The 14,330-nt window shown below is 39.0% G+C and overlaps 1 long non-coding RNA gene across 4 annotated transcripts in view; it reads left to right on the top strand.

Moving 5' to 3' along the window:
* Positions 1–856: 856 nt before the first annotated feature.
* Positions 857–14,330, top strand: part of LOC122556569 — a 44,471-nt gene continuing 30,997 nt past the window's right edge. Inside the window, exons 1-4 of one of the 4 annotated variants that reach the window (XR_006313569.1) lie at positions 857–2,663; positions 4,042–4,133; positions 6,376–6,445; positions 10,358–12,033. This is a non-coding gene — a long non-coding RNA (uncharacterized LOC122556569). Of the gene's footprint in view, positions 2,664–4,041; positions 4,134–6,375; positions 6,654–10,357; positions 12,034–14,330 lie in introns of those variants that run through there. The other 3 variants (XR_006313568.1, XR_006313566.1, XR_006313567.1) reach the window with 3 other exon arrangements.

The following is a 14,330-nucleotide window of genomic DNA, read 5'->3' as shown; positions in this document are numbered from 1 at the left end:
TTAAATTGTGCCTCCTGCCTGTTTATCCCTCTAAGTATTTCTTAAGTTTCAATTGAACTAACTTTCGTTCTTTGAAACTCTAAAGAATAGCAGGCCCAATTTGCAAATCTCTCTTCATTGGAAGTTCCAGCAAAAACTAGTGTGGTGAGCCACCATTCTACTCCTACTATGGCAGTAGTATCTTTCTTGTGATATGGAGACCAAAACTGCACATGGGAGTCAAGGTGCAGTCTAATCAAACTTCTATACAATTGAAACAAGACACCATTACTTTTGTTCTCAAATTCTGTTGCAATTACAGCTAACATTCCATTACCTTCTGAATAGCTTGTGCACTGCACATTAGCCTTTAATGACTTTTCACCCCCAGATCCCTTCAGATAACTACACTTCCTTCTAACCTCTTTTCAGAAATCTGCTGCACATCTGTTTTCCCTCCCAAAGTCGATAATCTTATATTTTTCTACAATTTTGCTGCATTTTCCATGCTCTTGACAATTTATTAAACCTGGCAAAAGTAAGGACTGCAGATTAGAGCCAAGATCAGAGTCGTGCTGGGAAAGCACAGCAGGTCAGGCAGCATCCAAGGAGCAGGGAAAAAAAAAAATCAATGTTTCAGGCAGGAGCCCTTCATCAGGAATTTACTAAACCTGTCCAAATGTTTTTGTAGATTAGATTACTTACAGTATGGAAACAGGCCCTTCGGCCTAACAAATCCACACCGACCCATTCCCCTAACACACAGGCAATTTAACATGGCCAATTCACCTTACCTGCACATTTTTGGACTGTGGGAGGAAACCAGAGCAAACCCACAGACACAGGGAGAATGTGCAAACTCCACACAATCGCCTGAGGTGAGAATTGAACCCAGGTCTCTGGCACTGTGAGGCAGCAGTGCTAACCACTGTGCCACCATGCCGCCCACTAAATCTTTGTGACATTCCATTATTTCTTTTGAACAGCACACATCCCCACCTAACTTCATATCATCCATAAATTTGGAAATATCACATTTCTCCCCACCTACAAATCATTGATATATATATACTGTAAACAACTTGGGGGCCCATGTACTTGTGGGACCCCACTAATGACAACTTGCTGATGTGAGGATGACCTATTAATTCTTACTCTCTGTTTTCTGTCTGCTGGCCCCAATCAGTAATCCATGCCAGTAATTATATCCTATTCCATATGTTTTAGTTTTCTAACCAGCCTCCAGTGGGTGACTTCATCAAAAGTTTTCTGAAAATCAAAGTATACTATATCCAAAATAGGGCTGTTGAGGCACACAGGTAATATCCCAGCCTCTGAGCAAGAAGGCTCAAGTCCCACCTGCTTTAGAGGTGTGTCACATTCTGCTTTTTAATTGCCATCCCTGAAGTCTACCTTCAGGACCTCATCCCTCTTCCTGCCTGTGGAATTGTTACCAATTTGGACCATGATTTCCGGCTGATTGCTCTTCTTCAAAAGATGTCCAATATCCGGTCCTTGACCCTGGCATCAGGAAGGCAATCCACCACCATGGAATCATGCTTCATGCTACCTAAGCATCTGATAGGATCCCTGGTTGTGGAATCCTTTATAAAAGTTGCTCTTCCATTCTTCTTCCTTCTCCCCTGTATAGCTGAGTCACCCATGAAGCCATGTGCTTGTCTCTGGCTGCAATCCCCTGGGGAAACATTGCCCTCACCAGTATCCCAATGGAATACATTTTAGCCAGCAAGATAGATTCTGGGAACCTCTGCACTACTTATCTCCCTGGTTTTCTGACATTATCCATTCTCTGTCTACCAGTTCAGTGACATCGCCAGATCCACTACTTCTCCCAGGTTATGTGTCTTTAAGCTGTCAATCAAACTATGGTCTTACAATCTTTCTTGCCCCATACATTTTGATATTGATTGATTGTGGAAAACAGTTGAGCAGTCAAACATTGATACTTCCAAAATGATATCTTAGGATTATGATAACACCAGCTACGGAAACTGCTAGAATGGATTATCGTCCAATTCTTGCATTCGCTGTGTTTTTTTCAGTTTTCTAAAAACTGGTTATTTAAATAACTTGACAGTTCAATGGTTCTACAGTCCTTATCTGCCCTTCATAAATATTTATGACTTCCCCAAAGATTTATAACTCCAAAACTGCAGGACACTGTCTTTACTAAAGTAAAAATTATGTCTATTTGAAGTCACCAATGCATTCAAATGTGGAACATGTGGGAGTCTTGTTTACCCATTCACCCTACTTTCCACTCCCGGTCAGAAAGATTTCTATCCGATATGGGGACAAACTTCCAGATCTGGGGGTCTGTCTACCATTTTGGGTGTGCTGGAGAATCTCTCGAATTTCATGCAATCCATTGTGTTTCAATTTGCTTTCACTATTTTCTCTTTGTTTACCACTCTTATCCTAATATTTCCTTCCCTCTCAATTTCTCTTATTACACCAAGTTTATTACTGAATTTATTGTTTGAATGTAAATTCTTTGTTCAGACCTCACTTTACTCATTTCACAATCCTTCAATATGATTTGTTCAGGAGATACACAATTGTTCCTTCAGAACCCAGATCTTCTGCAGAGGTATTTGCACCGTGCCAATCTCCCAATTGCAACTACTTGCAAATGCCATACCATGGGGGTTAAATGGGAAATGGTAAGTCCAACTAATGGCAAGTGTTATTTGTTGACAAGTTATAACAATTTATGTAGTTTTATTCTATAATATTTTCAAACAGCTAATGCATAGTTTGTAATTTCTGATTGCCGTTCTGTATAAGAAAGTTATCTGTAGCGTTAAGACAGTGTTCAACTATCCTTCCAATGGTCTGCCAAAAAATCCTTGCAATGATTGAGGTTGTGAACATCAAGGTTTTTTCTAAGAGCTTAATAACTTTCAGAAAGGGAAAGAATTATCAAAGCTACATGATGTTTAGCAATGCTGATTGCATGGACATCAACAATAATCTATTCATATTGGGATGTGCCACCAATTTTGGTGTCATCCACAAACTTACTAACCATGCCTTCTATATTCTCATCCAATTAATTTATATATTTGCAAACAAAAGAGGGCCAGAACTGATCCCTATGGATCACCGCTGGTAACAGACTTCCAGTCCAAATACCAACCCTCCACCACCACTCTCTATCTCCTGCCATTAAATTAATAATGTATCCAATTGGCAAGCTCATCCCAAATCCCATGGGACCTAACTTTCCTAATTAGTCTATCATGTGGAACCTTGTCAAAGGCTTTACTAAAATCTAAAGAAACAACGTCAGCAGTTTTGCCATCGTAATATCATTTTGAAAACTTCCTCAAAAAACTCAATCAAGTTTGTGAGACAGCATTTCCCTCACACAAAACCATGCTGACTATCCCTAATCAATCCTTGCCTCTCTAAATGTCCATAAATCCTTCTTGCTGTCCAGCTTGTTTGGCGCAATTGGCAAAAGGAAGCTGAAAATTACTGAGGCAGGTTGTACCTTTAATAAAGTGTTCAAGTTGTAATCTTCCTTAACTGGCAACTCCTCACGTCCGAGTGAGTAGTTCACCTTACCACTCAGCAAATACACAAAAAATGCAACAAATTGTTCCTGATGTTGAGATAGGCCTTGTTGGATTTCTCACCTAATTCTGCCACAAGTATATCCAACTTCATTTTCGGCACCTGTAAGATTCGGCCCAAAAATAGTTATTTTAATCATCCTGTTCAAATGTGTTATGACCACTCCTCCAGAGCAGGTAGAACATGAATGTGATCTTCTGGAAGTAAGGGTGCTATCACTGAGTCACAAAACTTCAAACAGATTTTGAATCAACCTGATTAGACATATAGTGATACACTTCCCAATTCAATGGGTCAAATAATATCAGGTAAATTCCCATAGAGCTGGTGAACATTGGAGAGGTGTTAGATAAAAATGGTGCAAGTTATAAAACCAATTTTTAAAAAATAACATGTATACATGTTTATTTGTGTCTTATCACCATGATATGAATCATTTTGATCAATAATCTATCAATTCAGAGGAGAGATAATGGTGGAAGATGGTGCGTTGACAATACATGGAGGTTGAGCAGTCTGAAGAACAATGATGAACTGCAATCACATTCAGTGAGGTGGGTTATTACTTTAGTGTAGGAAATTTTAATACTGTAGGCAGAGTGAAAATCATTTGCATGGATTTCAACAAAGAAGTGCAGGATACATGAGACAAACCACAAAATTTCAAGGTTTTGGATGAGGAAAGAAATGTTGAGAACTAAGTAGTTTGTGATTCCAGGAGCCTTGAGAAGTTGTTAAATGGTGGTTCTGAAAGAAAGTGAAATAGTACTTGGTGAGAAGAACATACTAACAGCATCAGTTATGACAGGAACCCAGAAACAAAAGCTAGATGAACAGGATCTTAGTGACTATGTGAGAATTTATGATGCAAAGACTCCCACAAGTAAAGTACTATCTGATGTATGATATGTCTTATGACAATAATGTACTTTGCATTGCCACACTTAAACTCAATGGAAACCAACCCATGTTTTGTTTTGAAGATTAATTTTCTCAAGAGAATAGAATTCATAGCTACCCATGTGAGTTATCGGCACAGAGGTTGGAATTGGGGGGTGGGAAGGGGAGTATTTGAGTTGGGGGAGGAGTTTGTTGTGCTGAGACCAAGTGGGAAGTAACACTATAGGCACATGAATACTGGGCAGATTTAGTGAATTCAACGCATACTATAGCACATCAATGGAAGGTGACTCCAGTTATGGTGTTTGATTGCAACAAACTAACATAGGTTTTAATCCATGCATAAGATTCTTGGTAAAATAGAATATTTTGCACAGTCTGGCAAATCGCATTTAAAGCTATCATAAAATGGCTGTTTAGATTTTCCACCCCAATCCCTCTTTTTCTATGTCATTTGTGTTCCCTGTTTCATGTATTGTTGTTCACCAAGGGAGCAAGCAACAGATTTGCTCTCCATAATAATGTCACACATTAGAAAGTGGACAGTGTCATTCCTGGTGGGCAATGAGCTTTCTGGATTTATCTGTCTTTATTGAGACAAAGTAGCATTTCTTTTGAAATTGGTTTGGAAATTAAAATGGTGTGCACAACACCTTATGCATGATTCAATGCTGATTTTTATCCGCCCACTTACTTAAGCAGCAAAGCATATTGGCTGCCAATGATTCAATCAATTACTGAGAGACTGAACAACCAGTTCCTCCTCTCCTCCCCTCAGTGCGAGAGATATGCCGTTTTTAACTTTTAAGCTTATCAAAGTATTTCAAATGTTTACAATCCCATATCATTGGATTTAATATTGTACCTTTATGTTTATGTGGCTGTTTTACATGCCAGCATATCTGGTAATATAACTTTGTACACTCTTGTATTTGATTGAAATTCTCAAATAGTTAAAAAAAGAGCAAAAAAAGGAATTTATTTTCAAATGGGACATGCACTGACAAAATACTTTGAAACTCCAGCACTGATCCCTAAATCTTTTGTGAGGTCATAAAAGATTGATTCATTTATTCGATAAGTCACCTAGAGGTTTGTTTAGAGTGTCCATCTGTGTGGGAAATGGTACTGTTTGCTGGTTTTCTTTTGAATGAGGGGGAGGGGTTGATAGCGGTGAGGCATTGGCTGAGTCTTTGTGTGAGTTGCACTAATGTCCCTAAAACTATTGCTTTCTCTTTGAGGTAGCTAGAGCATGAATCAGATCTCAATCCAGAAGCATGATTGTTCATTTTAGTAGACTCGGTTTTGTAGCATAATGATTGCCAATGACCCATCTGGCTGCTGAGAGACAGGAGCTGCTGGCATTCAAAATCCCTGCCCTTGGAGACTGAGAACTATCGACTGAAAGCTGCATTCAAATGACAAAAAGTTTGGAAAAGCTGACAAACAGCTTCCAAAACATTATTTGGCCACTTAAAGTGGTATTTCAAGTAAATAACAACCCTGAAAAGAGGCTTAGAATCCAGGTTACAGCTTAAGTCCATTTTTATTAGATTAGATTTCAGGACTGTTTATGCATTGAGATCACATTCTGTATTTTGCTGAGAAAACAAAATCTACAAGACCTCATGTATGATATGTAAAAATACGTAATTAAAAAGGGCACAGTGGGATAATAACATTTTCTGGCTAAAGCTATAGCTAAATATAATTTTCCATTGTTAAATTAAAAGGGAAAATAAATCCTAAAAGCTCAATAGTTGAACTTTTGGATTTAGAAACTTTTGAAAGTAGAAATGAACACTAATCGTGAAAAATTTATTTTCTAGATCATCTCACGCCCAGTTTTGATATTTCTGAAGTGTGTTTTTGATAATGTCTTTTTTTTGCATTTAGTTTTGGACTGAAATGAAAAGGACTGTCTGAAAAATAAGGCTTACGGATGAAATTTCTGTACTTTTAAAAAGTAGGCTCTCGATGTTCATTGTAAGTTCTGTTTGCATTGCTGCTTGCTCACACAGTCAGGAGGCATATTACAAGTGGGCTGGAGCCAGGCCGTTTGTACAAATGGAGATTCAATCAACAACAAGTAGTTGATTGGATGGCAGGGTAGTGACCTGTTGTCAATGATGAAGGCCTTTGAGCTTGCCAACAACTACACGATTGGCTCCCAGGTAAATAAACAGCTTGTGGTTGTGAACAATATGGCCAGAAGCCTTTGGACCTCAGAAAAGGAGGTGGTCTCTGTGTTTTTGCAGAAAAAAACACCTGATGCCTGAACAAATCCAAGTTATTTTTCTCTTGTGTTGCTGTAAGCTGTTGTCTTAATCCAATATGTTGCCGATTTTATAATTTGTGAACCAGTCACTCTGAACTTCCTGAACCAGTCACACTGAACCAGTCACTCTGAACCAATCACTTTGAACTTCCCGGGCCAGTCACTCTGAACCTCTTGCAAAACCTTGGAAAACACCTGGGGAAAGAAGAAACCAGCAAATACTATGTCCTGTCAAGCAAAAGGATAATCTCATTAATCCCTGTCGATCGGAGAATCATTGAATTGCCTTCTGGATCTTTCCCGGCACCCATAAAAGTATTTTGTTTTTGCCTATCTATATTTGTCTGGATGTGTTTAGGGTAAATTTTATAATAGGGTTTCAATTTTAACCAGTAGAGTTATATGTTGACAGTTAGTATTTGCAGTCATGGAGTTATACAGCACAGACACAGGCCCTTTGGTTAAACTTGTCAATTCTGACTGGATATCCTAAACTGATCTAGTCCTATTTTCCAACATTTGGCCCATATCCCTCTAAATTCTTCCTATTCATGTATCCCCCATCCTTATGCCTTTTAAATGTTGTAATGATATCCCAACCCAATCTAGTCCCACCTGCCAGCACCCATAATCCCTCCAAACCCTTGCTATTCATATACCCATTCAGATGCCTTTTAAGTGTTACAATTGTACTAGCCTCCACCGCATCCTCTAGCAGACCATTCTGCACATGCACCATCCTCTGCGGGAAAACGTTTCCTCTTAGGTCTCTTTTATATCTTTCCACTCTCACCCTAACTCTATGCCCCCTAATTCCAGACTACCCCAAGGGAAAAGATTTTGTCTATTTACCCTATCCATGCCCCTCATGATTTTATAAACCTCTATAAGGTCACCCCTCAGCCTCCAACGCTCCAGGAAAAAAACAGCACTAGCTTATTCAACCTCTCTCTATAGCTCAAATCCTCCAACCTTGCAACATCCTTGTAAATCTTTTCTGAGCCCTTTCAAGTTTCACAACATCTTTCCAATAGGAAGGAGACTAGAATTACATGCAAAAATCCAATAGTGGCTTAACCTATGTCCTGTACAGCCGCAACATGACCTCCCAACTCCTATACTCAATACTCTGACCAATAAAAGAAAGCATACCAAACGCCTTCTTCACTATCCTATCTATCTATGACTCTACTTTCAAGAAGCTATGAACCCGCACTCCAAGGTCTCTTTATTCAGCAACACCCCAAGGACCTTACCATTAAGTGTATATGTCCTGTTAAGATTTGCTTTCACAAAATGCAGCACCTCGCATTCATCTGGATTAAACTCCATCTGCCATTCCTCAGCCCATTAGCTCATCTTTTCAAGATCCCATTGTAATCTGAGGTAACCTTCTTCGCTGTCCACTACATCTCCAATTTTGGTGTTGTCAGGAAAAATACAAATAATACTAATTTGATACTCATTTGCTAATAATTTTATTTATTCTTACCAAGCTACATGGCAGTTGGAAAAAGCATTCAAGCTTGTATTAAAATTCATTGAAATAAAAAGGGACAGGAGTGAGATGCTACAACCAGCCAGAAAGGCAATTCATTTTTGTCGAATGAAGGTAAGACATCAACAAAATAATCAACCAATCTGAATTTGGACTAATCCATGTACAGGATGTTGCTTTGTAAGCAGTGAGGTTGGAAGATATCCAGATAGATCACTACATGTTTCAGATGAGCCAATGGGCTGAGAAGTGGCAGAAGGAATTTAATTTAGATAAATGCAAGGTGCTGCATTTTGGGAAAACAAATCTTAGCAGTACTATACACTAAATGATAAGGTCCTAGGGAGTGTTTCTGAACAAAGAGACCTCAGAGTGCAGGTTCATAGCTCCCTGAAAATGGAGTCACAGTTAGATAGGATAGTGAAGAAGGCGTTTGGTATCCTTTCCTTTATTGGTCAGAGTATTGAGCACAGGAGTTGGCAGGTCATGTTGCGGCTGTACAGGACATTGGTTAAGCCACTATTGGATTATTGCATGTACTTATAGTCTCCTTCCTATCGAAAAGATGTTGTGAAACTTGAAAGGGTTCAGAAAAGATTTACAAGGGTGTTGCAAGGTTGGAGGATTTGAGCTACAAAGAGAGGCTGAATAAGCTATTGCTGTTTTTCCTGGAGCGTTGGAGGCTGAGGGGTGACCTTATAGAGGTTTATAAAATCATGAGTGGCATGGATAGGATAAATAGACAAAGTCTCTTCCCTAGGGTGGGGTTAGTCCAGAACTAGAGGGCATATGTTTAGAGTGAGAGGGAAAAGATAGAAAACAGACCTAAGGGGCAACTTTTATACGCAAAGGCTGGTATGTATGTGGAATGATCTGCCAGAGGAAGTGGTTGAGGCTGGTACAATTACAATATTTAAAAGACATCTGGATGTGTATATGAATAGGAAGGGTTTAGGGGGATTATGGGCTGGGTGCTAGCAGGTGGGACTAGATTGGGTTGGGATATCTGGTCAGCATGGTCGAGTTGGACTGAAGGGTCTGTTTGCGTGCTGTACATCTCTATGACTCTGGATAGTGGGGTGCAAACATCTGAAAAGGCATGAGTTTCCTGTTCTGCATTTGACTGAAAAGATGCCAGATGAAGAGTATGAAGGGTAAGGTTATGTCTAGCAACTCTAATTGATCTACCTGAAGAGGCCTCTGGCATGTTGAATCGAGGAGTGGCATCTTTATGAACTGCCAGAAGACATTTATTAAGATTCTGCACAAGTTATAAACAACAAAAAGGAAGAGGGCATGTTTAAACTGTGATAGATTAAATTTAAGGTGAGAAAGTGACGTGAGCCATTTGGAAGCTGAGAAACATAAATCAGAGAATTTCTAAAGGGCAAGAGAGTAAGACCCTCAAAGGAGCAAAGTGATTTAGTTGCCTATTGTACAGATGGCTAAAATCTGATGGTGGACTCTACGCTGTGGTTGCACTGCTGCTGCTACAGTGTCCAATTTTATATCCCCACACCCTCTCTGCCATCTACCTGCGGGGAGAATGTAAAATTCTGACCCATATTTATGTATCATTAATCTCCAAATTTACTAGTCCGGCCAAATAATATTTATATGGCCATTCCCCTACATTTCTAGAATGTCACTGACTTTAGTTCATTGGAGTTCAGGCAGAAAGAATATCTAATAGAAGGTTAAATGATCAATGCAAGTTATTTTCTTATAATAGAGAGACAATCAGATTTGAACTAAAGAATGCATACAGCAAACAAGTTTTGCAATAAACCTTCCAGTGGATGATTTAGGGTAAAAGGGTTAAAAGTTCAGTTTTGAAAAGCAAGTCTGAGGATTTTATGAGCTAAAATTTCAGTTGAATTTCACACAGAGCAGTCTGAGGTGAGACATATTAGCAGGAAGATTGAGGAGAAATTAAAAAAGTTAAATGCTACAATTTTGTCAAAATGCAAGAATGGAGTGACCAACGGTAGTTTGGGCATAAGTCTTTGAAGGTGGCAGGACAGATGAACGAAGTAGTCAATTAAGCTTTATGATCAGGGACACTGGAGAAATTCTAACCTGTTGTCACTTGGCTCTATCAGGCACTACAAAAGAGTTAAACCAAATGAATGGCCACATTTCAAAGAGGTGACTCATGACCATCTTTTCAAGAACAACCAATACTGATCTTGACTTCAACATTCATATATCATGTAAGCATTTCAAACAAACATCTCCTCCTCAACTACTTGCCATACCACAAGACGGAGAGGATTGATAAAGAGCTGCAGTTCTTCAGAAACGATAGGCCAGGGGTGAGCTTTCTCGGCATAGAGAACAAATGTCTGAGGAGGGTCATAGTCTCAGTCTCAGTTTAGATTGATTCATTCAGACGCACATCAACTCTTATCAGGAGATGCAATCACCTGGACAACAATGTTGAACCCATTGTCCCCACCCTAGCCCTCAGCACAAAACAATACAACAGGCAACAATCCATCCTTCTTATGCTCACCCATTCATTTTCGTCTTGTCTTACCATACCATTTTCCTCAAAATTGAAATCTACTTGATAGGTAACAGACAACAATAAAGTTGACTGGAACACTGAATAATGTTTGTGATGCAGAAACTTTGACGATATAAGTGATGAGTTAATAAGCTTTTTTAAAAAAAGCCAAATATTGCTCCTGTGAAACTCCAGAGTACTTTGCTTCCTCTTCACTTTTTTTCGATATAATGCTATCTCTTCTGTTTCTGAATAACTTGATGAATGCTGTTTATAGAATGGTAATTATATCATTCAAATATGGAATTGAAGAACAGTGTTTAATTTAGTGCTTAGAGCATTGAAATAGGAAATCCTGCCCTTTGCTCAATTTAGAAAGTTTCATTTGAACTCCTGATATAATGGGATAACTATATATACAATAGGAACATCATTTTTGGAAATTGGATGTTTAAAATAGTGGTAGATGGACTTGGGTCAGTTCAGTGAAGTTTTGTTTATTAAAGGTCAGAAAGTCATTTGAAGCAGAAACTAACTGATAACATTTCCAAGTAGACTTATGATCTAGTCAAGGTTCAGCAGGATACCTGTGGCATGAATTAATGAAATGTTTGTACTGCTGAGTTTATGACAGACAGGGGGAAAGAGATCAGAGATATCAGTTTAGGTTTGACTTGAAATCAGAAGAACTAGGTTTTCAGTTCAGGAGAAACAGTCACCTGAGCAAAAGTGGTTTTAATTGTGACATTTTCAAGCTAGGACGTTTTGTGGAGAAGTCCTTAAGTTAGAACTGAATGAGGTTTAGGTCATCAGAATTGGAAAAAAGGCTAATATCAACAGATTTGTTAAGAAGTTTTAAAACTCTCTCACCAGTCCAACAAGGAGATCTGAAAAGAACAAGTTAAGCATGAAATTAAAAGTTGAAATAGGAGTTATCATTCTTTGAGTAGCTATAAAAGTAGTGTTGGGAAACAGGATAAAACATGATTTGCTCTTTATGTTATGACTCTTAAATTGTTTAGCTTTGTTTGTTAGCTTTTTTTGGTAATAAACTTGTGTGATTTTGTTAAAGAATATTTGCAGCCTTTTGTGCCTCTGTTCAGTGATGAAATACTAAACTTACCCTTCACAAAAGAAAAATAAACATATGATCTATATATCATTTTGGGGTCTAACTTCTACAGGGTTAAAGTCAACTGAGAACATAACATTAGTTGCAGTGCCACATTCTTCATTTGGTTAAATTGATGTAAGGGGCTTATTTTTAGAGTAAAAGAGCTGTACAGCATAGAGCTGTACAGCATGGAAACAGACCCTTCAGTCTAACACGTCCATGCCGATGAGAGATCCTAAATTAATCTAGTCCACTTTGCCAGCATTTGGCCCGTATCCCTCTAAACCCTTCCTATTCATATAGGATGCCATCCAGATGCTTTTTAAATGTTATAATTGTACCGGCCTTCACCACTTCCTCTGGCAGCTCATTCGATATTTGCAACACTGTCTATTTGAAAACATTATCCCTTGGGTCCCTTTTAAATCTTTCATCTCTCACCTTAAGCTTATGCCCTTTAGCTTTGGACTCCCCACCCAGAGAAAAGACCTTGGCTATTCACTCTATCTATGGCCTTCATGATTGAATAAACTTCTATAAGGTCACCCCTTCAGCCTCTGACGCTCCAGGGAAAACAGCCTCAGCCTATTCAGCCTCTCCCTCCAACCCTGGCAATATCCTTGTAAATCTTTTTTGAACCATTTTAAGTTTCACAACATCCTCCCTATAACAGGAATACCAAAATTGAATGCAATGTTCCAAAAGTAGTCTAACCAATGTTCTGTGCAGCTGCAATATGACCTCCCAACTCCTATATTTAATGCACCAACCATTAAAGGCAAGCATACCAAATGTCTTCTTCACTATCCTGTCTACCAGGGACTCCACTTTCAAGGAACTACAAACTTGCACTCCAAGGTCTCTGTTCAGCAACACTGCCCAAGACCTTACCATTAAGTATCTGGGTTTCAAAAGAGTATAGAGAGAGGCTGGGTTTACATACAACAAATCTATACAATTATAGGTTAATGAAGTTCACGGAATCTCAGGTCATTGATGTGTACTGTGGCCTTGAGGAATTCATGGGTCATGTCTACATAAAGTGCATTGAACTACAACTGCTGTTGAGCTATTTAAAGAGACTTTCTTCAGCCTCACTCTCCTGAACCTTGATCACCTGGGGTGACACGGCCAAGATCCAAGAATAGGCAATGAACAATACTGTTAAATATCTGTTTCACTTTTGCAGTTTAGTAAGTTAGTTGAATCCCAGGTTCCCTGGGATTTGCATAGTCTTGAGGAGTCCATACTCCATGTTTACACAATGTGTGGAACCATACAGACCTTTGTTTATTTATTTGAAGAGACTTCTTCTAATTATTCTTTGCACTTAACCCCATGCTACTGAATATTGGTCACCCATATCTGTTTCTTGGTCTTGAAAGATGCCCATGTTGAAGGGCTATTTGGCCTTTTCCACAGGTACGTTCATGCCCTATTTTGCCTAGTCTGGGAACATGGCAAACTCAGAGGTACATTCAGACTTTTCACAACTGGTGGGCACATAAACCCCCAAAATAACATTTTGTTTTAATTTAAAGTTTTCTTTGAGACTTTGGCCTTATCCACAGTCCTCCTTTAAAGGGCTGTCACCTTTTAATTTTAGCTTGCTTATTAAACCAGGATAGAAGAGGGCTGTTGTGGTGCAGAGGTAGTATCCTGACCCCTTCTTCAGGAGGCCTGGGACAAGTCCCACCTTCTTCAGAGATGTTTCATATCATCTCGGAACAAGTTGATTTGAAGATAACTGAACTGTATAAAGAGAGACTGTTGGGATATTGGGTGAGTATGCATTAAGTAGATATTGGTATTGCTACATTCTGTAATTAATCCCAGATTAAAAGAGACTGCTATTTTCAGTTTGCACAAACTAGCATGGGATTGAATCAAAAGTTGTGGAATCCCTTGTGCTCATTGCTCAGATGTCAACTGCTCATGCATTCCAGATTTTGGAGTTGTGTGGTTCCTGCCAAACACTGTCCTATCTTCACTTGTGCAGGAGCTGAAATGACCATTACGGCAAGAAGGAATATATTGGGCTCTGACTGAGGTAGGGAGAAAAGAAAGAAGAGTGGGAGCACTTCAAGTACAGTACCCACTTACATGTTCCATTTTCTATTTCCATTTTATTCCCTGTTAGACAAGTGCTGAAATCTCTCTGTTGCACTCCAAAAGCAATTTGATTTACCAAACTGAGTGAGCACATTACTGTTGAGAGGTGAGATGCTCCTGTTGTTTACATTATTTGATGTTCCATGCATGTAGTCATCCTTCCAATGGAGGTAGATATCTGAGGAAATGCCTGAGAAATCTCTTGGCACTCATAGTTGAAAGACTCCTCCGAGCTTCCGTCAAGAGTGTGCAGTGTTTCTAGCAATGCCAACAAAGTCTTTAGGAGTGCTGAGAAAACTGCCCATAATCTGCTGCTGATTCAGAATGGATTTCATAATCT

The sequence above is a fragment of the Chiloscyllium plagiosum genome, chromosome 14 (assembly GCF_004010195.1).
Source record: "Chiloscyllium plagiosum isolate BGI_BamShark_2017 chromosome 14, ASM401019v2, whole genome shotgun sequence".
Taxonomy (NCBI): Eukaryota; Metazoa; Chordata; class Chondrichthyes; order Orectolobiformes; family Hemiscylliidae; genus Chiloscyllium; species Chiloscyllium plagiosum.
Note: the sequence above shows the minus strand (reverse complement) of the source record. Positions and strands in the feature narration are given on the sequence as shown.